This window comes from Lynx rufus, unplaced genomic scaffold (assembly GCF_022079265.1).
Source record: "Lynx rufus isolate CCGP_SWC_20201006 ecotype Redwood Valley unplaced genomic scaffold, mLynRuf1.p SCAF_4, whole genome shotgun sequence".
In the NCBI taxonomy this organism is placed as follows: Eukaryota; Metazoa; Chordata; class Mammalia; order Carnivora; family Felidae; genus Lynx; species Lynx rufus.
The window spans coordinates 39,513,281-39,536,342 of record NW_025814856.1 but is presented as its reverse complement, the minus strand read 5'-3'; the positions used below and the strand labels follow the sequence as shown (position 1 = coordinate 39,536,342).

The following is a 23,062-nucleotide window of genomic DNA, read 5'->3' as shown; positions in this document are numbered from 1 at the left end:
CATGTGAAGCCAGGCCTCTAACAGTTTCTCTGATCTGAAGCTGGGGTAAAAACTCAGCCCAAGGAAAGCTGTGGGGAAATGCGTCTGAGGGTGAGAGTCCCCGCAGGGGAGGCCACACCCACCTTGGGGAGGTCAGAGCCAGAGCGGTGGAGGTGAACTTACAGGAGGCTCTGGGAGGGAGGCCTGGGCTTTGTTGCAGTTGCTAATGATGGGTCTGCAGTGCCCTCACCTGCCCCTCATGCTGTGTGATGGCTGCATTTGCCTTTTGCCCTGAGCCACTGAGCAGCCGTTCCATAGCCACCTGGGTCACGGCTCCTTATGGGAAATAAAGAGAGAGACAATAGTGTCCCAGCTCAAAACAGAAAGGCCCCGACAGCTGCTTAGCCGCTCTTGTGTCGGCTTCCTCCCGGGGCTGAGGGGCAGACATAAACCATCCCACATAAAGAGGGCAAGAGGGGCCCAGACAATGACTGGAAACGCAGAGGGGCTCCTGGCAAGTTTCCTGAAAGCGCCAGTGAAGAACCAGACAGAGCTCAACAAAAGGGCCACCCCCGGGGCCACCTCATAAACCCCCAGCTCCTCATCAAGGCGGAAGCATATGCCTCTGTGCCGAGCCCCTTACTGAACTGTTCCAACCTTTGATTCAGACCACGCATTCCCAGGGCTCAGTGCTGGTCAAGTGCCCCTCCCGCCCCCGAGGTCCTATCCCCCCGCCCATCCCATCATCCCCATCCAGTTATGGAATAGATAATAGCTATGCTCAGCTCTTTCTCCATGCATGCTAGAGAAATCTCTTTCTTGCCAAGATTTTCCAAATCAGTGTTATGCGTCTGAACTAAGCAGATTCCCGGACCTGTGGCTGGAGATCAAGTATGGCAAATAGGCTTCTACTCTCTGAATGATGGGAGGAGGCTGTCTGCAGGGCTGGGTCGAGAAGCTCCCTGGGACTGCATCCAAGAAAGTGAGGAATGAGCTGTGACTGCTGAGCTCTGCCTGTCACGGGCGTATGTCTGGGGAGCTGTGCCCAAGTGCCTTTCCGTTCCTGCTTTAGCCCTTGACCAGACTTATCCACGTGGTTATTCCCAACTGTACTGGAATTTGTGATCTTGCCATTCCAATGGTAGGAATTTTATGGCTCACCAGCAACAGAGTAACTGTGGGAGCTTGTCACATACAGATTCCTGGACCTCGATATCCTGCGTTAGAATGCCCTGCCGGACTTATCCTAAATTGCCATCTTCTGGGCCTCACTCCAGAGCTGGATACAGGAGCCTTCTCTCTTAACAAGCACCCCCAGATGGTCTGTATGTCCATCAAAATCTGAGAACCATTATTCTAGAGATACTGTTTCTACCTGGAACAATGAGGAACATTCTTAAAATCTCTAATGGGATATGGTGGTTTTAAAATATGTCTAATATTCTTTAATATTCCTCCCTTGGAAAGGTGGAGTCTGATTCCCACCCCTTAAGTGTGGGCTGGACTTAGAGACTTATTTCTAATGAATAAATGTGCAGGATGTGACAATATGTGACATCCAAAATTAGGGCCTAATGGCAAGTGGCCTCCTCTTTGCTCTCTGGGCTCACTTCTTTGAAGGAAGCCAACTCCCAGGTCATAAGAACACTCAAGCAGCCATACAGAGAGGCCCACGTGAAGAGAACCTGAGGCCTGCTGCCGACAGCCCCGTGAGTGAGCCATCAGGAGGCCCCGGTCAAGCCTTCAGATGACAGCAGCCCCAGCTGACATCTTGGGCACAACCTCACGAGAGACCCCGAACCAGAAGCTCTTAGCTAAGTAGCTCTCAAGCTCCTGACCTGCAGAGACTGAGATAGTAAGTGTGTATTGTTTGAATCCTCTATGTTTTGGGGTTATTTGTGGTACAGCAAATAGAGAACTGTCATATGCGTAAAAAGACAGTTTCCACTGATCTTCGCAGGGCTACCCTGGTAACCTAGTCAGCCAGCCCTGGATGAGTGAGTTTAACTTCTCTGAGAAGAGGACCTTATTTTCTCCCAGCCCATCCTCCAGTCTGAGCCAGCAAAGACTCTGCAGGCAGGTGGTCCCCAAGCCATCTGAGACCCAGCAAGGCTGAGGTGCTTGCAGGAAGCCCAGAGCTGTGTTTGCCCAGAGGAGTTTTGTTTGACATCCCACCTGTGTGTATATACCCTTTGCCCTGCCTCCCTGCAGGGGCTCTTAAGCCCTTAACAAAGCTCACAAAACCTGGAACATTCAGCCCCACCCCTCTCCCCACTCAAATCTCCCAGCATTTTGCTTATTTACACACCAGAAGTTTCCCCGTGTTCCCCTAGCACCCAAACATCCATGCCTGCATGCCTCTGCTCACACTCCCCTCTGCCCAGGGCGCCCTTCCACGCACTTGTATCACCTGCTCTGGAGCCTTTCTCCACTTCCCCACATCAGTGTTGGGACTTGTCCTCCACTCCCCCAGCACTTTCCATACCCAAGAAATGGTGCAAAACTTATTTTACAGAGTAAATTTTGCTTTGGGGCAGCGGGGCGGGGGGGGGGGTCTAGGTAATAATTCTTTTAAAGAAGAGGAGTTTGAGCACTTAAACACCTGCATGGAGAATTGCTCTTTGTTTCTACTTCAAGTCTAGCTCAGTGGGTCTCAATGTCAGTGTGCCTAAGAATTCCTGTACACGGTGGTATATGCAATCTGAAAGGAAATACAACCGCGAACTTTTTATACAATTGAAAAAACTCACCTTCCTTATAATCACCCTCAGCTCCCTGTGGCCTTAACACCTTAGGGCGATTTGACTTCCGTGACTTGCACTGTATGCGCTTGCGTATGGCTGTGATCCTTAGAGGGATTCCACTGTAGTCCCTCATCTAGAACCACAGATGGCCAGTGGCTGATTAAAGTCATCTAGGCCTGTAGTTCTTAAAATTGATGTTACATATTCCTTTGATAATATAATGAAAACAACAGAAATCCTCTAAAGAAAACTTTGGCCCCCTGAACATGAGTTCCAGGTTTTAAAATCCCTAATCTAGTTTAAATTTTTTTTAACGTTTATTTATTTTTGAGACAGAGAGAGAGAGACAGAACATGAATGGGGGAGGGGCAGAGAGAGAGGGAGACACAGAATCGGAAGCAGGCTCCAGGCTCTGAGCCATCAGCCCAGAGCCTGACGCGGGGCTCTAACTCACGGACCAGGAGATCGTGACCTGAGCTGAAGTCAGACGCTTAACCGACTGAGCCACCCAGGTGCCCCTCCCTAATCTAGTTTAAATCCATTTTATAGATGAGGAAAATGAGGCTCGGTTGAAGATAAGCAAACTGGCTGAGATCTCACCAGCCAGTGGGAGAGCTGGGAGTAGAATCCAGATCTCTTTATTCTTCCATCCCTGGTTCCATCCCCAGATGAGACTGTTCCCCATAAGCATCCCAAATCTGCCAGCCTAGTCTCTGCTTGTGATGAACCCTCACTTCCTGTCTCTAGCCTGCTTGACACTTCACCCAAGTTTGGACTGTTGAGCAGTGTCCTCTCTGGTGGGGCCATTTTGTCCAGTTTCAAAGAGGGGGAATGTCCGGCCTTCCCATTCCCCCTTTGAGGGGTGGGTTGGGCTCAGAGTCTTTGACCACCAATATGTGGGTTGTAGGTAGAGGCTTCAAGCTGAGCTAAGACCAGCATGTTAGGCCAGCTGGGATTCATGATGAAGAACTACAAGACGAAAAGAGACATCAGTGGTGGAACAGAGAGCAAAGACATACGTGCTGTATAAAGTAGGAAAATTGTCTTCAACATGAGCTGACCAGGCTCAGGCCAGGTTTTAAGGACACACGGAGCTGGGGTTGATGATAGGGAAGGTGCGAGGTACGAGGAAAGAGGTACCAAGAGCCAAATGATTCTCCCAGGAAGCTAAATTGTAGGAAAGATGGCCGTGGCTGCTTTTTTACGTAGGTATCTTAGAAGTGACTGATTGGTGTCTGTTAGGATAGGTTTGCTTTAAAACACACAGAAATAAAAACCAAAACACCAAAACTATGTTAGAACCATCAAGGGAGTTTATCGGGTTGTGTAGCTTCAAAGTCCAGAGATAGGTTAGACTTCAGGTAGAGTCTGAGCACGGACCTGGCTCAGTTTCTGTGTAATTGTCTCAGCTCTGCCCTTCTCTGGGGCTGGTCTTGCGCTCAAACTGGCTTCCTCACTGTAGCAAAGTGGGTACAACAACCCCAGGTCTCATACCTGTACACGGTGCCCTCAAGAACAAATGCAAAACACATAGCCTCTCTTTCTCCATTCACTGAACCAAAGTCCCAGTTAATGCTCTAATCAGTACTTGGATCAATCACTGTGGCAGAGGAGATGAGATTACACTGAAGGGTTGGGCCAGTCACAGCCCATCCTGGGCCTGGAGCTGGGTCAATTCGATGCAAGCCCTGAGCTGCCACACAGTGGAGCTGGGTGGATAGGTGGTGGGGAGGCAGCCACAGGGCTCACTCCGTGGATTTCAGGGGCTGTGGCATGATCTACCAGCACTGCGACAATCCTATATTTGTCAGAAGTCCTAGTTTGATATGGTCCATACTGTATTTCCAGAGCTTTCTTCCAACTCTTTCTCCAGAGATGATTGAGCCCCTGAGTCCTGCCTGGTCCTCTTGTGAGGTGTGAATCTGACACTGAAAAGTGCCAATTCAATGTTTTAGAATCCTAGAAAATCAGAATAGGAAGGGGTGGTTTGAAGTCATCTGGTCCAGTTCCTCATCCTTATTTTTATAGAGGTGCTTTTCCCACCCAGATTCCATAGTCAGTGCTCTTTCTCTGACTCACTGGGAGGCTCTACAGGTAAATTTTGGAAGACCAGGTATGATCCAGTTCTGCAACTTCACAGCCAGGCAAATGACTTAGGCTGTCCGAGCCTCAGTTCCTTCTTATGTCAAGCAGCAATGTTGACAGTAGAGCTTACTTTATAAGGGACGGTGAGGATGGAATCTGTATGAGTTTCCAAGTGCTGCTGTAACAAACACGCACACATTGAGTGACTTAAACCAAGTACACGCATTTATTGCCTCAGAGGTCTGGAGGGATGAAGCCTGAGACCAGGATACCTGCACGGCTGTGTCCCTTCTGTCAGCTCTAGGGGAGAATCCATCTCCTGGCCTCTTCTACCTTCTAGAGGCTGCCTGTGCTCCTGGGCTGGTGGCCCCTCCTCCGTTCCCAGAATGTTTCACTCCACTCTGACTCCACAGTCACATCTCCTTTCTCTGACCTTGACCCTCTTGCCTCCCTATGTAAAGGCCCTTGAGATGACACTGGACTCAGCCAGATAATACAGGATAATCCCTCCCTTTCAAGATTCTTAACTCAGTCACATCTTACAAGTCTCTTCTGCCACATATGGTGTCATATCCACAGGTTCTGGAGATTAGGATGTAGATGTCTTTTTTTTTTTTTACATTGGGAAGGACATTTTCTTTTTTTTTTTTCTTTTTTTTTTAATGTTTATTTTTGAGAGAGAAAGAGAGAGAGAGAGAGAGACAGAGCGTGAGCAGGGGAGGGGCAGAGAGAGAGAGGGAGACACAGAATCAGAAGTAGTCTCCAGGCTCTGAGCTGTCCGCACAGAGCCTGACGCAGGCCTCGAACTCATGAGCCTTCGAGCTATGAGATCATGACCTGAGCCGAAGTTGGCCGCTTAACTGACTGAGGCACCCAGGCGCCTCTGGGAAGGACATTTTCTTTGTATCACAAAATAATATAACCAACATGAAAGCATGTTGCATGGTGATGGGTACGTAGTAAGCATTCAATAAATGCCATTATTATCATGGAGGCACCACCTACTGTGTGCCCAGCACTGTGCTAGACATGAAGCTACCACAGCAATCAAAATGGATGTGGCGGGGTACCTGGGGTGCCTCAGTGAAGTGTCCGACTCTTGGTTTTGGCTCAGGTCATGATCTCATCGTTTGGTTCGTGGGTTTGAGCCCCGTATTGGGCTCTGTGCTTATAGCTCAGAGACTGCTTGGGATTCTCTCTTGCCCTCTCTCCCTGCCCCCCCCCACCTGCTATTCTCTCTCTTTCTCTAAATAAATAAATAAATAAATAAATAAATAAATATTTTAGAAAACAAAACATACAGGGGCGCCTGGGTGGCGCAGTCGGTTAAGCGTCCGACTTCAGCCAGGTCACGATCTCGCGGTCCGTGAGTTCGAGCCCGGCGTCAGGCTCTGGGCTGATGGCTCAGAGCCTGGAGCCTGTTTCCGATTCTGTGTCTCCCTCTCTCTCTGCCCCTCCCCCGTTCATGCTCTGTCTCTCTCTGTCCCAAAAATAAATAAACGTTGAAAAAAAAAATTTTTTTAAATAATAAAATAAAAATAAAAAAAAAGGAAAAAAAAGAAAACAAAACATACAGATGTGGCACCTGCCATTGTGGGACTTCTCCAGTCTCATCAGCATAACATTTGAACTCTCAGATTCTTTTGCACCATGATATGCTTAAATCTATTTCAAATATGCTCAGTGATTGTCATCAGCCAGCTTTTTCTGTGTAACAAACTACCCCAAAGCTTACCAACCTCAAAACAACTACTTATTTAGCTCTCAATTTTATAAGTCACGAATTCTTGTTCTTCTGGGCGGGGCTGGATGTGGGTGGTTACATCGGGGCCATGGTCAGCTGGGGATGCTGGTTTATAATGGTCGTGGCTGGGATGCCTGGGGCCTCTCTCCATGAGGTTTTCATCATCCAGCATGTTGCCCAGGCCTGTTCGCATGTTGGAAGAAGGAAGCACCTTGTTGCAAGGTCTCATAAGTTGTCGGCTCAGAACCGACACACTGTCACATCTGTCCCTCCCATTGACCCAAGCAGATCGCAAGCCCTGACTCAAGAGGTAAGGAGATAGACTTCATCTCTTGATGGGAGCAGCAGTAAAGCATTGTGGCCTTTTTGCCATGTACCATGATAGAAGAGAAAGGCAGAATGGAGGTTGCATCCCCGTGGAACAGTTATCAGAGGAGAACGTTCCCCAGGAAAGGAGGCGGCAAGGCCACAACCTGTTCAGGAGTGGCCTTGGGCTGGCTAATTATTCTTGTGCTCTCTGTGAAGCACAACGCATTAGCATATTTCTTTCTCTTTCTGCTCAAATACCAGGCCCCAAGATTTCTATTATAAATGACACAATTAAGTACTTGGCAAGAAAAAGTCAAGTTCACTAACCTTTCTTCTCATTTTCAGGAAGCTAGTGAGCACAAAGCAGAACAAGTACACGAATGTCCACACAAGAGACAGAACACATAGAAATTTGGACACATTAAGTGAGGTCATTGAAACACTAGGTTTCCTTAAAACAAAGGCTTCTGTTTGTCATTGGAAAACGTGAGTGGAAGAAGCAGGATGTAAGAGAGTTGATGCAGCTTCACCTTATCCTAACCTTTTAAGGAGAAAAATATTTCTTTATAGTTAGCTCCAGAAAAATACCTGCGAAGACCAGTGCACCACGATATCAACAGTGGTTTGTCATCTTTGCTGCGACTAGAAGTGACTTTAATTTTTTTTTTTTTTTTTTTTTGGCTTCTCTGAACTTCCCGAATTTTCTATAGTAAGGCTGAGTTACTTTAGTATCCGGGGAAAAAATACAGTAGTTTTGTTCTAATTGGTTCGACATTTAAAAACAGAGCTCTAAGTTATTTGATTGCGGTGTTAATGGCATTTGCGGGAATTGGGACTTCCCCATTATTCCCTTTAAGTGGCGCCTGGGCAGCTCAGTCTGTTGAGGGTCTGACTCTTGATTTCAGCTCAGTTCATGATCCCAATGTCATGAGATCGAGACCTGCGTCAGGCTCCATGCTCAGCATGGGATTCTCTCTCCCTCTCTCTCTCTTTTTCTAAAAAAAAAAAAAAAAAAAAAAAAAAAAAAAAAAAAAAAAAAAGGATCCTGGGGCATTAATTTATACACTAAGGTCATGGAATCTTAATTTCAGCTTATGAAATAAAATGTATTTGTAAGTTCCTTCTGTTTGTATCCAATCTCTCACTTTTCTAAATGCCAGGAGCTCAAAAATCTTTGGCAAGTGGGATACTCAGGGGCCATTACAATGTCTTCCCACAAGTGACTCTACATGGTCACTGACTCTCAGCTCATATCAGGTTCTCTATATACACAGAACAGGCCTGCAAAGAATATTTCTGCACCTTTTCTAAGGATCTTGTCTGTATTTGGCTCATGGTACTTTCCATGGAGATCCCTTTGGTAGATTCCCCTTGTATACCTTATGAGGAAGTTTGGTTTCCACAGTGCACGGCAGTGCTTCCTGTTAGGAAACATCGAAATGAGGTTATTTATCTTGGTTTGTCTTTGCCTTTGCTGCTGGGAAGCTTAGAATCAAATTTTGTGCTCAATTAAAGGGGACTTCCTTTAGCCAAGTTTTTCTGTCTTGTTAAATAGTACCACCATCTATCTCTCTGGCTGAAGCCAGAAACCCCAGACAACATTCTAGAATTTTCTGTCTCCTTGTGGCACTTATCCATCCAGGACCTTTTTTCTTTGAAACCTCTCTCTCTAATCTCTCTATCTGCCATTTCATGCCTGAATTACTCAAAGAGTCTAACTAGACTTCCCGAATCTCACCTTGCCCTGCTTCTCCACCCACCCTCTTAGCCAAAACCAAAAGTCCACCTTCTGTACTAACAGGTAAGTGGTCTTTCTTACATGCCAGCCTGATCTTGTAACCTCTCAGTTACAAATCTTTACACGTGCAGTCTCGACCCCTCAGCCTCTCTCGCATATGTCCCCGTCTGCCTCTCTCAGCTCCGGTCTTCCTAGACTCCAGCCACGCTCAGTCAACAAGGCACACCCACCTCTCGTGTCTGGGATTCTACACATCCTGTTCCCCTGCCTCAAATGCCCTTCTCTCTTCCCCAACCCTCTCTGGCATGGTTAGTGCCACGAACCTTGCTTTAGGGTTTCTTCCTGGAGGCCATCCCTGGTCCCTTCTCCCACAATGGCCAGGTGCCTCCCCTGGGAGTTTTGACACTTGCCCACAGTTCTCCTGACACAGCCTCACTCATGGTGAATTGCAGGGTGGGTGTCTTTATCTGTGTCCTGCTCCAACATGCAGTCCTGAGAGGGCCTGATCCCAGGTCTGTCTCCTGCTGCACTCACCCTGCTGCACTCACAGGGCCAGCACAGTGCTGGGCCTGCAGCAGATGTTCCCTGAATATTTGTCAAAGGAATGAATAAGCTAGTTTTCTGGCACCACATCTCTTCCTTCTGTCCACCCCCTCTCCCTCATCCTCATTATTTATCTATTGCTTGTCCCTGTTGCTTTATAGAGTGCATTTCAGTTATGCTAAGCCAACCTGTAGGAGATTGGTTTTCAGAAATGGTCACAATGTCCCTTCCCTTGCAGTACATCCTTTGGGGGACCTATTTCCCCACCTGTTGAGCCCGTGCCACCACCTGATTAATAGCCTGCAGTGGATGGAATGGGGCTGGTTCTGCTTTAGTCCGGGTGGCCTCGAATGCTTCCGTTCCTCTTTTGGAACGGCTGTGCCGCCGTGTGAACAAGCCCGAGCTGGCCTGCCGGAGGATGGGAGACGCAGCTCCAGAGACCCCCCACCGCCCCGTCCCACAGCCTGCCGGCCGCCAGACACATAAGCCCGGGAGAGATTCAGCCCCAGGCAGCCCCACAGACGGTAGCACCCGAGTGAGCTCAGTGAGGATCAGCAGATCTTGGCCCAGATCACTGGGCATGCCTAGTTTGACAAACAGACTGGGGAGCAGTAACAAAGGCTTGCTGTTGTAAACCCCCAGGTGGGAAGGTGGTTTGTTACCGCAGGTGTTGGTATTGTTCCTGGTTGCTGACCTCAAGCGACACCCTCTCCCTCCAACCGCAGGTTACTACTTAGAAGACTCCAGGTCACCGCAACCCTCCTTCAGCCTTCTTATTGTCAGTCTTCTAGCATCTTCCACCTCCACCCCTAAACACAAAGCAAATTTCAATTTACTTCCTCCTCCCTGGACTCTACCTAAAGTATCCACATGTTGCTTGCACTGAGATCCTTAAAACTAGCCCAGTGACTGGCTCTGAAGTGTGTGTGACCCGGTGCTAGTATCTGGGTCCTCCATGACCTCCGCGAGTCACGTGACTTCTCTGAGTTTCAGTTTTCCTGTCTGTAAAATGGGTGCTACAATTCCACCTACATCTAGGGGCTTTGAAATTTCATCCATTCCATGAATACTTACTGAGGGACGTACCAGTGAGCAAATAGAGGGGGAAATAGTCTTAATCCTATGAAACTTACATTCTACCAGAGGGAGACAGACAATAAAGAAAGCGTAGAAGAAGAAAATTATGTAGTGTGATTGAAAGTTAAGTACAATTACAAAAATTAAATCTGGACAAGGAGGATCGGGAGGGTGGAGAGGGGACTGGCAGTGTGGGTCCTGGTTGCAATTTTAAATAGACTATTGTTAGGGTAGGTCTTACTGAAATGATACTTGAAACAAGGCTTTAAAGAGGTGACAGCTTTGTGGGATCTGAGAAAAGAACAGGTGCAGGCGGGGGACAGCCAGGGAAAAGACCCCGAGACAGGAGTATGCCTGGTGTGTTGAAGAAGCAGAGAAATGGGGCGCCTGGGTGGCTCAGTCGGTTGAGCATCCGACTTCGGCTCAGGTCATGATCTCACGGTTCGTGAGTTCGAGCGCCACATCAGGTTCTGTGCTGACAGCTCAGAGTTTGGAGCCTGCCTCGGATTCTGTGTCTCCCTCTCTCTCTGCCCCTCCCCCGCTCACACTCTGTCTCTCTGTTGCTCTCTCAAAAATAAATACACATTAAAAAGAAAATTAAAAAAAAAAAAAAAAGAACCTGAGAGGTGCATGTGTCTGGAGGGGAGTGCGGGGCCTGAGCAGCAGGAAAAGCGGGCGGAGAGAAAAGGAGCAGGGAGATTGCTTGGGGAGCCCAGGCCTTGGGTTTTACTCTGAGTAAAATGGGCAGCCAGTGGAAGGTTTTGGTCAGAGAGATCAAGCTTGCTGTTGACCAGCACGGTGCCTGGCCTGGAATAAGGCCTCCATAGTTTTAGAGCAGACAGAAGTGTGGGTGTCTCAAAGGAGACAGTAGGGCCCCTCTGAGGAATGTAAGGTGTGGGCCCCATGTCCCTGCCCGAGGCCATTGCAGGGCTGCTAATATGCCTGTCCGCCTCTGTACTTCTCTGTATACACAGCTCCAGGGAGTGGGCGGGCACATTTGCATGACGGCCATGGAGCCTCTTGGGAGAGCACGAGGACACGTTTGAGGTTTAGCAGTAGCAAGCGCTATGTTGATCGCAGAGATGACACCTGAGGTCAACTACCCAGGAAAGATCCCAAGGACCCCCCAAGAGGAAATCACCTTGGGGCAAGAGGGAGTGTCAGCCACTTTCTGAGTTTAAGGTTCAGCTCTATGAACATGGAACCCCGCTTGGGGCTCTCTGGCCAGCAGTGACTATACAGACACTGTGATATTCCCTCTCAAGATTCAGGATGGCTGGTGTGGGCAGCAGCCAGAGATGCAATATGCTGATCCCTCTGGAGTGGTGAGGGCCTGGGGTTCTAGAAAACAGGAGGCACAGATAGGGCAAAAGAGAAAGTTACGTAATAGGTATGCTGCTGATCAGACAGGAGGAGGCTTGGAATCAGTAATGTGAGTGTTAAGAACGGGTGTGTCCTTTTTTGTGTCCTAAGCTGCTGGAGATGGTCAAGTCAGTTGACCAGAGTGTTGTTCATGCTGTTACACGCATTCTGGAGAGTGAGTTGGCCGTGTTATCCCTTCATGACATCTGGGCTCCCCTTCCAGCCTACATCATGGTCTGTCCAGACCTCAGCCCTCTCCGGTACCCAGGCCATGAGCCACCTGCCGAGGTAACACAGAACTGGGAGCCGTTGTTCCAGTGAGGCTCCAGGAGCCAAGTGGTACGGGCCAAGTCGTTTAGCTCCGAGTGCCCATACAGCAGTGTTGCTCAGGCTGGAGCATGGCGTGAGTGCCCAGGGGATGTGCGCAAATGCGGGCTGCGGTGCCGTCAGGGGGTCTGTGATGGGACACGAGCCTCATCCTTGTCGGGGACTCCCTGGTGCTGCTGCCTGGGGGCAAGACCACCTGCCGCGGTTGCAACTCCAGCTGCACCTTAGAAGCCCCAGGGGAGCTCGAACCAAATACAATTTCACACCCCATCCCGGCAAATGTTCTGATTTAATTTGTTTAGGGTGAGGTCTGAGTATCCCAAGTTCCTTCTCTCCCAGTGACTCTGTTGAGCCACCAGGATTGAAAACCACTGGTTTGGTCCATGTTCCTCCTCTTCCAGGGCTCCAGGTGGGGAACTGCATAATTTATCTACCAAGCTGGAAGACATTTTAGAGCGAAAGGGGTCACAGGTGATAACCACACAGGCGCGACAGGTATCAGCCTGGGTTAGCCTGGGCATATCCCCGTGGGTAGTCAATTCCACCGTAGCCTCATGGGGCCTCAGCCCTGCCCAAGGTCATGAAGGTGATTCGCGACTTGGAATCCAAGCTCCCGTCTCTTGAGTTGTCACTTCATTTCCCCAGAACCTTAATTACTCAGCCTGTGAAATGGGAATAAGAATGCCTATGTCACTCCAGAGTGACTGAATATAAAAGGAGACCATCTTCCATGAAAATGTGCTTTAAAAGATTGAGCCACTCTATGGAATGGGAGGGCACTTTTATTATTATTATTTTATTTATTTATTTTTGAGACAGAGAGTGCGTGTGCTAGTGAGGGAGGGGCAGAGAGAGAGCGAGAAGGAGAGAATATCCCAAGCAGGCTCCGCACTGCCAACGTAGGCTGACACGGGGCTCAAACTGTGAAACCGTGAGATAATGACCTGAGCTGAAATCAAGAGTCAGATGCTTAACTGACTGAACAACCCAGGGGCCCCTAGAAGGCACTTTTGTTGTTGTGAGTCCATGGCCACCAGAGCCAGGCTGGGATCTACCCATCTTGAGTTAGAGCAATCACAGCTATTTGAATAATAAATAATAAATAATAAATGCAGCATATTAGCTAAAATAACCCTGACAATGTGGAAAAGTGGGGAGGTGTGAATCAGAGAGGCATTTAATAGAGAGGTTGAGCAGAGGCAGGCTCTTAGGATGAAGGAAGATAAGAATCTCAGAGTGGCCCACAAGCTAAATGGGAATCAATAACGTTGTCTCTAAAAAAAATGAAGTTACCGTGACACATAAATAGAAGCATGGTTTGTGTAAACCATGAGCTCATCCTAGCTGACCTCTCCGACCTGATGATGGTATCAGCACAAAGAGGGTGGAGATGACATTGGAATTGAAATTGTCGAGGTTGGGATGGTAGAAGGTGATGAAATCCTTTCCAGCCTACACATTTTGCAGATGAGAACACTGAGGCCCAACAACCAGCAATTTACTGGCGGAGCTCAGACTGGGCTCAAGGTCTTGAACCAGTCACTCCAAAGTTCTTCCCTGTGTGTTTATGTCAAAGGAAATGCCAGTTAGGACTTCAACAATAATACTGACCACATGCCCTCATAATATCCCCCCAAACTAATGGCAATCCACTCTCATCATCTAGTACAAAGTGCCTGTTCAATTTCCCCCAATCATCTCAAAAACATAGCTTCATGGTTGGTTCGTTCAAATCAGGGGCTAAATTCTTCTCTCAGTCCCCACACTGCATCTGCTTGAGTCTGCTGTAGTCTTTAACAATTTCCTCTCTCTTTTTAAAGGCTATTCATTAGGTGAAAAAAGAAACCCCAGAGTGGGGGTTGGGGGCACCTGGCTAGCTCAGTCAGTAGAGCATGTGACTCTTAAAAAAAATTTTTTTTAATGTTTGTATTTATTTTTGAGAGACAGAGAGAGAGACAGAGCATGAGCAGGGAGGACAGACAGCGAAGGAGACACAGAATCCTAAGCAGGCTCCAGGCTCTGAGCTGTCAGCACAGAGCCCAACGCGGGGCTTGAACCCATGAGTTGTGAGATCATGACCTGAGCTAAAGTGGGATTCTCAGGGCACCTGGGTGGCTCAGTCGGTTGAGCATCCGACTTCGGCTCAGGTCATGATCTCGCGGTCCGTGAGTTCGAGCCCCGCGTCGGGCTCTGGGCTGACCGCTCAGAGCCTGGAGCCTGTTTCAGATTCTGTGTCTCCCTCTCTCTCTGACCCTCCCCTGTTTATGCTCTGTCTCTCTCTGTCTCAAAAATAAATAAACGTTAAAAAAAATTAAAAAAATAAATAAATAAAGTGGGATTCTCAACCTAATGAGCCACCCAGGTGCCCTGAGCATGTGACTCTTGATCTCAGGGTTGTGAGTTCAAGCCCCACATTGGGGTTAGAGCTTACTGTAAAAAAAAAATATATTTTTTTAAGACAGAGAAAGAGAGCATGCAAGCAGGAGAGATGGGCAGAGTGAGAGAGAGAGAGAATTTCAAATAGGCTCCGTGCTCGGCTTGGAACCCAATGCAGGGCTTGATCTCATGACCCTGGGGTCATGACCTGGGCTGATATCAAGAGCCAGACGCTCAACCAACTGAGCCATCCAGGTGCCCTGAAAAACTTGTGTAACATAAAAAAATACATAAATACAGAAAAAAGAAAACGTGGGTTATTTGTCCTGTAGAACATGGCACGTTATGGACGTAACTGATTGTAATCTGGGGGTGACAGTGAACACACCCCAATTCCCTGTAGCTCCCATAAAGTCCAGATCTTGTGTCAGGCTCAGTATCTGTGGCAACATTCCTTTATAGGTGGTGCCCATGCTTTCTACTGCATCACGTGAGGGCTCATAATGTAATGAGGGCCTGTATCTGTCAGAAATACCGGGCTATTTAAAAGAGAAACAATTACATGTCCTTATACATTTGTTCAAACGCATAGAAGGTGCAATCAAGACTGAGTGTGGACTCTGGGTTCTGGGTAATAACCATGTGTCAGTGTAGGCTCATGGATTGTAACAAATGTGCCTCTGTTTGCCGGTTGGGGGGGGAGGAGATGTTGGTAGTTGGGGAGGCTGTGTGTATGGGGACAGGGGTTATATGGGAAATCTCTGTACCTTCTGCTCCATTTTGGTGTGAAACTAAAACTGCTCTAAAAAAACAGAGTCTATTTAAAAAAAAAAAAAAGCGAAGAGCGGTGCCTGGGTGGCTTGGTCCATTGAGTGTCTGACTTTGGCTCAGGTCATGATCTTACAATCTTGCATGATCAGGTCATGATCTTCCATGGTTCAAGACCCACGTCAGGCTCTGTGCTGACAGCCAGGAGGAGCCTGGAGCCTCCTTCAGATTCTGTGTCTCCCTCTCTCTCTGCCCCTCCCCCACTCGTGCTCTGTCTGTCCCTCTCAAAGAATATTTTAAAAAATTAAGGGACACCTGGGTGGCTCCGTCGGTTAAGCGACTGACTTCAGCTCAGGTCATGATCTCACAGTCTGTGAGTTTGAGCCCTGCGTCAGGCTCTGTGCTGACAGCTCAGAACCTGGAGCCTGCTTCAGATTCTGTGTCTCCCTTTCTCTCTCTCTGCCCCTCCCCCGCTCATGCTCTGTCTCTCCCTGTCTCTCAAAAATAATAAAAAAAGTTAAAAAAATTTTTTTAATTAAAAAAAAAGTGAAGCGATTCCTTTATAGTATTCTAGTGGGGGCAGTGGGGAGGTGGTAAGGAAGGGAGAGATGTGAAATCAGAATGGCAGAAGATGGTCGTTGCAGCTGGCCAAGGGGGACACGGGGTTCATTGTACGATCCTCTCTTCTTTTGTTGTAGATTTGAGAATTTCTACGACAAAAATTAAACAAAACCAAACACTGCTGGAAATGCCCCTAAGAAGATGTGGCAGACACACTGGGTCGCTTCTAACCCAGTGTTCATTCCCTGCCACCCCATCCCTCTCTTCCGCAGAGAGAACAATTCTGTTCAAGAGAGGGTGCTCTCTACCAGGCCAGGGCGGCTGCAGCAGCTCCGGACCCAGCAGAGAAGGCGGCTGCCCCCCGCCACAGCCATGTGCAGTGCCGGCTGCTTCACGACGTGGCCCATGTGACGTGTTCCGTAGAGGACATGCTCAAAACACACGCCTCATGTTCATTACAGTCCTTCATCTTCACAAAAAGACCAATGAGAATATCGTCATCCCCCATCTTACAAGTGGACGTGAGGTTTAGAGAAGTCATGTAGCCGCGGGCCACTGGCCAGCAGCTTTTGGTCTGTGCAGCAGCCCCAAGCCCACATTCCTCACCACGCCATGCCTTGCTTCCAGTTCTGGCATTGCGCGTTGTTACCACGTTTTCTCTTCAGGTTGGTTGAACCTCACAGCAGTCTGTTATCGGGGGATAGATTTGCTGGGAACAGTGAGACAAACTCTTTGACATTAGAAAGACATTGTGGGGCACCTGGGTGGCTCAGTTGGTTAAGTGTCTGACTTCGGCTCAGGTCATGATCTCACCGTTCATGAGTTAGAGCCCCGCGTCAGGCTCTGTGCTGATGGCTCAGAGCCTGGAGCTTGCTTTGGATTCTGTGTCTCCCTCTCTCTCTGCCCCTCCCCTGCTCATGCTCTGTCTTTCTCTATCTCTCAAAAATAAATAAACATTGAAAAAAAATTTTTTAAAGAAAGACATTGTGCTCAGGGAGCTTGGGTGGCTCAGTAGTTAAGCATCTGACTTTGACTCAGGTCATGATCTCACGGTTTTGGGTTCCAGCCCCACCTTGGGCTCTGTGCTGACAGCTCAGAGCCTGGAGCCTGCTTTAGATTCTGTGTCTTCCTCTTTCTCTGCCCCTCCCCTGCTCATATTCTGTCTATCAAAAATGAATCAACGTTAAAAAAAAAAAAAAGAAGAAGAAAGAAAGACACTTTGCGCTATGGTTCTGTTTTCCACAATTTTCTGTTGGTAAGAATCTCCTTGAGTGTTTATTAGAATGCGGTCCAGAGAAGGCGGGCATGGTAATCTCTGTTTTTAACAAAACACCCTCCTTTCTCATATGATTCTCACAATCAAGCAAGTTACAAAAACTATGCCCCATGGCATTGAATACAGGCCCAGATGGAGCAGATTTATTAAATCTTGGCAGAAAAAGGTATCTGAAAGCTCTGTTGATGCCCCATGACCCTCAGCGACTGGGCAGCGAGTTCTGTTTACACATACAGTGGACCCATTGACAGGCGGGTCCTCCTTGGGGGCCCAGACTGACCTGCCTGCACCTGGTAACTAACCCTGCCTCTAAGCCCACAGCTGATTGGACACCTGATCAGGCTCACCCAGTCAAAACTGTCCTCCCAAGAATGTTAAATTAAAAATTCTAGACTAGCTATTGCTGGGCATCCGATCTGACAATTTATGTGAAGTTCTGGCCAGTACAAGCTAAATGATGAGGAAGCACCAAAGAGAAGTCTTATTTAAAAAAATTTTTTTAATCTTTATTTTAATTTTTGAGAGAGAAACAGAGAGAGAGTGCAAGTGGGTGGGGGTGGGGTGGTGGGGTGGTGGGGAGGCGGGTAACAGAGAGAGAAGGAGACACAGGATCCGAAGCAGACTCCAGGCTCTGAGCTGTCAGCACAGAGCCTGACACGGGGCTCCAACCCTAGATCCGCGAGTTCATGACCTGAGCCAAGGTCGGATGCCCAACCAACTGAGCTACCCAAGCACCCCAGAGAAGCTTTATTTTAAAAAGGCAGTGGAGAGAGAAAAGAGAGGGGGAAGAGGGGAGAGAAGGGGAAGAAGAGGGAGAGGGAGAGGAACAAGGAGGGTGGGCAAAGGAGTGGGGAGAGGAAAAGGGGGTGGATATACAAAATTGGGGGTTGGAGAGAAAATAGAAAAAGCATTTAGTGAGCTAAATAGTGGCCCCAAAAGAAATACAGTCACCCAGAACCTCAGAATAGGATTTTATTTGGAAAAAGGGTCTTTGCAGATGTTATTAAGTTAAAGATTTAAAGACGAGATAACTGGGACATCTGGGTGGCTCAGTCCGTTAACCGTCTGATTTCAGCTCAGGTCATGGTCTCCCAGTTCACGGGTTCGAGCCCCACGTGGGGCTCTCTGCTCTCAGCAAAGAGCCCACTTTGGATCCTCTGTCTCCCTCTCTCTCTGTCTGAGCCTCCCTCGCTCTCTCAAAAATAAACATTAAAAAAAGAATTTTAAGATGAGATGACCCTGGGTTTGAGGGTTTAGATCCAATGAGTGGTGTCCTCAGAGATGAAAGGAGAGGGACTCTGATACAGAGACGGGGGGTGGGGGTGCATGTGAAGAGTGTGGTGGAGGTCCTAGTGATGTGTCCACAGCCCAAGGCATCGGGAATGCCAAAGACTGCTGGTGGCCTATACAAGGAGAAAGACAAGACACCAATTCTCTTTCAGAACCTCCAGAAAGAACCAACTCTGTGGACACCTCGATTTCAGATCTAGCTCCAGAACGGGGAGAGAATCAATTTCCATTGTTTTACACCACCAAGTCTGTGGTGAGCTGTTACAGCAGCCATGCTGTAGGGAGAGGGAGAAAGGACTGGGAGGGAGGAGGATGGAAGGGCAAGGGAGGGAAGTAGAGCCAAAGTGGGAAGGAAGGAGAAAGTCAGAGTGGCGGCATCTGGTCTCAGGGAACTGGGGAGAGAATGCGCCTGCCCCTCTTGGCCCCTCCCTGGTGTCCATACCCATGGCCCCTGGTCTTCTGAGGATTCCACCTTAGGTTCCTGAGGAGTCCCCTGCATCCTGACAGGACACCACCACCATAAGAATTCCTTCCACGCCTGCTGGAATACTCCAGAACAAAGGCAGTGGGGCACACGCTTGAAGGTTTTATGGAGACCGAGGTCTCTCCTCTTGCTTTCTGTCTCATGCAGTGTTATTTTTCATTAGTGATAGCAGCTGGTCCTTCTGAAAACCTTCCCGTGGGCCAGGCACTGAGTTAAATGCTCTACAAGCTTCCTCTCAGTGGGTTTTCCCAGCCACTCCATGAGTAGGTAATGCTGGGATCCCACAGTAGAGGGAGAAACTCGGGCAGATCAGGGAGGTAATGAGCCTCCCCAGGGTCATCAGAAGAAGAGGGACACGTGGGATTCGAACCCATAGGCCGACGGTTAAACACCGCACCTCGCTGCTTCTCTCTTCCAGCATACTTTGAGGATAACCAGAAAATTCTCAACATGTTTTCACACTCATTTGTTAGTGAAACTGTAACTGACTTTCATTGACACTTTACTTGGGAGAATGAGGACCTGAGTGGTTGTTACCTGGGCTTCTCAGCCATGGGTGCGTCCCCTCTGTTCCTGGGGTCTACACTCCATTCCCTGCATGGGGAGGGCTGGGGGAGGGGCCAAAGGAAAATGAGCGCGAAGAGGAAGGCTGAACACAAAGCCCAAATAAAGTCTCCCAGACTTCTGGGCACCCCCAGTCACCCCGAGTCTTCCTGCCAGCCTGGAAGTCTCCCATCCCAGCCTCACCAGGGCCATCATAGTGTCGCCTCTGGCTTCCTACAGGGGAGTTGGAGTGGAGACAGAGAGGGAGGACAGGGCCTGGGCTGGAGACCTGGAGACTAACCTGCCCTCACACGTGTAGGACCCTGGAAAGGCCAGCCTCCCCTCTGTGAGCCTCACTGTCCTCATCTGACAAACTGAGACAACAATGATATCCACCTCAAAAACTGCACTTTAAATATGTGCCATTTTTTGTATGTCAGTTCTCTTTTAATAATGAGATTTTCAGAGGTGCCTGGGTGGCTCAGTTAAACGTCTGACTTCGGCTCAGGGCATGATCTCATGGTTCGTGAGTTCGAGCCCTGTGTCGGGCTCTGTGCTGACAGCTCAGAGCCTGGAGCCTGCTTCAGTTTCTGTGTCTCCCCCTCTCTCTCTGCCCCTCCCCAGCTTGCGCGCTCTCTCTCTCTCTCTCTCTCTCTGTCTCAAAGATAAACATTAAAAAAAATTTTTTTTTAATAATGAGATTCTCAAAAGTACAATCGTCTATCATTTAGGGATGCATACTTAGGTGGATAGGACATGTTAGGAAAAAGAAAGACATTGGTCTGGGCTACTTTCTCCGTGTGTAAAGTCATGTACCTTTCCTGCTTCCTCCTGACATTTAAATCTGCACTTTCAATGCATTTTCCCCTTTTACTGTCGTGTTTTAGGAGCCTTCTAGGATCTGAGTGTTCCACAGTTGAGCCTTTAGTCTTAGATCTTTCTCCCATCCTCTGGCTTTGTTTTCTGTTAAATAACACAAATAAATCTGGTTTCAAACAATAATGCACTTAAATGGGCTTGCGTGAGTTTCCATGTTCCCCTGCCCGAATAGGTGTTTGTATTCGAACCTGGCTGTTTTCATGACACAGAGCCCACTGAATGATGAGAGTTTGAGGCATCTTAACTGATTGTAATGGGTGGTAATATTAGGGTGCCTGTTTGTCCAGTCACCTTGCCATGTAGATGGTCATCTCTTTGCTCCCTCCTGCTTTTCTCTGGCACTGCATTCACCTCCTGATGGTATAATGGTCTATTCACGTCTGTCTCCCTTGCTCCATTTTAAGGTCCTTAAGGGCAGAAGCTTTGAGTTCTTTCTAGCCCCTGCATGCAAAAATGTTTGATGAATGAATGCATGGGTCTTGATTATCATTGGAACCTACCTTTGAAGCATTTGAAAAATCGGCATTTTTTATTTTCTCATATCCTTAGAACTCTACGGGCCACCGATACCATAGTCATCAGGCACGTAAGCTACTGAGCCACTGAAACGTGGCTAGTCTGAATTGGCCTGTGAAACTCTAGAACTAAGGCACTAGATTTCCTTGACTTAGTATGAAAATAAAAAAGTAAAACATCTCATTGTATATAAAATATCTCATTAATATCTCATGTATAATTTTATACTGATTTAGGTTAAAATGATATTATTTTGGATATTTTTAATAAAAAAATTGTTAAAATTAAATTATTATTTAATATTCAATCATTAAAAGGATTAAAGCTTATTTCCTCTTCTTTTGTTTTACACAGCCACCAGAAAATTTAAAACTGCATACTATGGCTTGCATTATATTTCTCTTGGACAGTGCTGCCTCAGAGAAGTCTTAGTTCCCCCACTCACATCTGCAAATTTTCTTTGCTTCCCTGGGGAGTAATTCACGTGAGTCTGGAAGTAGAGACATCTCCAGGGGCGAAGAACACCCCACAGTAGCTCTTCCTCTCTTGGCCTTTGATTCCCTCCAACACGGTTTGTTTTTTGTTTTTTTCCTTCCAATTTCTCCGGTGGGGAGGAAGTCATCAGCCTGTAAATGCCAGCGGCTCAATCCTGCTTGAGCCAAAGCATCATTTCTATCAGCACTGGGTCTGTAGCAAAGGTTCTTTTTGGTCCTGGTTGGCTGAGCTGGTCTTGTTCCTAAGCCTAAAAATCCCTATTCTGGGACAACTCAATAAGTGGGGTCGACAGGCATGAACAAGTTAGCAGAGGAGGAGAGGGTAGCCCTGCCGGGAAGCACAAGGGGGCTTCTAACGCCAGGAACGTGGTGATTCTTGATCCATTGTGCCAGTTATGTGGGGGCAATCATTTCATGAACAATCTTTTTTTTTTAATAAAGACTTTTATTTTTAAGGAATCTCCATACCCAACATGGAGCTCAAACCCACAACCCTGAGATCAAGAGTCCCACACTCTATTGACTGAGCCAGCCAGGTCTCCCTATGAAAAGTCTTCAAACTGTATACATCTATGATTTGTTCTTTTTCCTGGAGATATTCTTATACTTCATTAAAAATTTTACATAGTAATTTAAAGAGAAGATGAGTGAGAATCTCAAAAAATATGATAAGGAGAGAATTAAAGCCCTGTAAAAATAATGGTCTCAGACAGAATATGAAAAAAATCTTACATTGTTTCATTTTTTCAAATGCATCAAAATTGATAAAATTAAATATAGCATTTGTGGCAGATGCTTAAGGTGGCCCTGTTGTGGTTATGCCCTTGTGGGTCCCATCCCCGTGAGACTGGGCAGAACTTGTGACTCACTTCTTTTTTTTTTTTAATGTTTATTTATTTTTGAGAGAGAGAGCAGGGGAGGGGCAGAGAGAAAGGGAGACAGAGGATTTGAAGCATGCTCTGCACTGACATCAGTGACCCTGATGTGGGGTCGAACTCACAAACTGTGAGATCACGACCTGAGCCAAAGTCGGTTGCTCAACCTCCTGAACCATCCGGGCGCCCCACATGTGACTTGCTTCTACACACTAGTACACATGATTACGTGTATGTGATTACCAGACGTCAGGTGCTGCTGTAGTCTCTACATTCCTTGCAGGCTTGGAGGAAGCAAGCATCCATGCTGGGGAACATCTGTAGAAAGGACAAACCTTGTGGTGTCTCTTGCAGCTGACGGTGGCCCCTGACCAACAAGATTCAGCCAGCAAGAATCTGAAATCTTAGCTCTAAACTATGAGAAACTGATTTCTGCCAACAGCCTGAAGAAGGTTGAAAGCAGGTCCTTCCCTAGTCGAGCCTCTAATGAGAATGCAGCCCCAGCTGACACCTTGACTGTACTCTCGTGAGAACCTAAACAGAGGACCCAGCCAAGCCGTGCCAGGGTTCCTGATACACATGGAATGGTAGAGAATAAATGTGTGTTGTTTTAAACTGCTAAGTGTGTGGTAATACTCTTACACCATGATAAAAAAAACTATTACAGTAGTAAAGAAAAAAAATACAGATTGGCACCTGACCTGCAGTGGCTGTCAGTTGAAGCTTGTTGAGTGTAAGAATTCTAAGATATGGGTTTTCAAGGTCTCACTCTCCCTTTCTATCTCTCTCTTTCCTCTTCTCCTTCTCTCTCTCTCTCTGTCTCACACACACACACACACACACATACACACACACACACAAATGCGCCTCAGGCATCCCTTAGAGATGATTTACTGTGTAAGGGGAAAATCTGTGTGAAAATAACTTTTTGAAAAATGAAATTAATACCTACTTATCATAGATATTTTAGAAAGTACAGATCGGCAAAAAGAACATAAAACCACCAGTTTCTTCACTGAACATGTATTAATTCTGTCATACCCATAAGTAACCATTACTGACATATAGAAAGATAGCATTGATTTTGTGCAT

The 23,062-nt window shown here is 47.5% G+C and overlaps 1 long non-coding RNA gene across 20 annotated transcripts in view; it reads left to right on the top strand.

Annotated features, from left to right (window-relative positions):
- The window catches only part of LOC124524294 (uncharacterized), a 232,621-nt gene that overhangs the window by 141,824 nt on the left and 67,735 nt on the right, over positions 1–23,062 (top strand). For 2 of the 20 annotated variants that reach the window (XR_006965200.1, XR_006965205.1), the window contains one exon: positions 22,325–22,585. The exons of 12 other annotated variants lie outside the window; for them this stretch is intronic. This is a non-coding gene — a long non-coding RNA (uncharacterized LOC124524294). 6 more of the 20 variants (XR_006965201.1, XR_006965202.1, XR_006965198.1 and 3 more) reach the window with 5 other exon arrangements.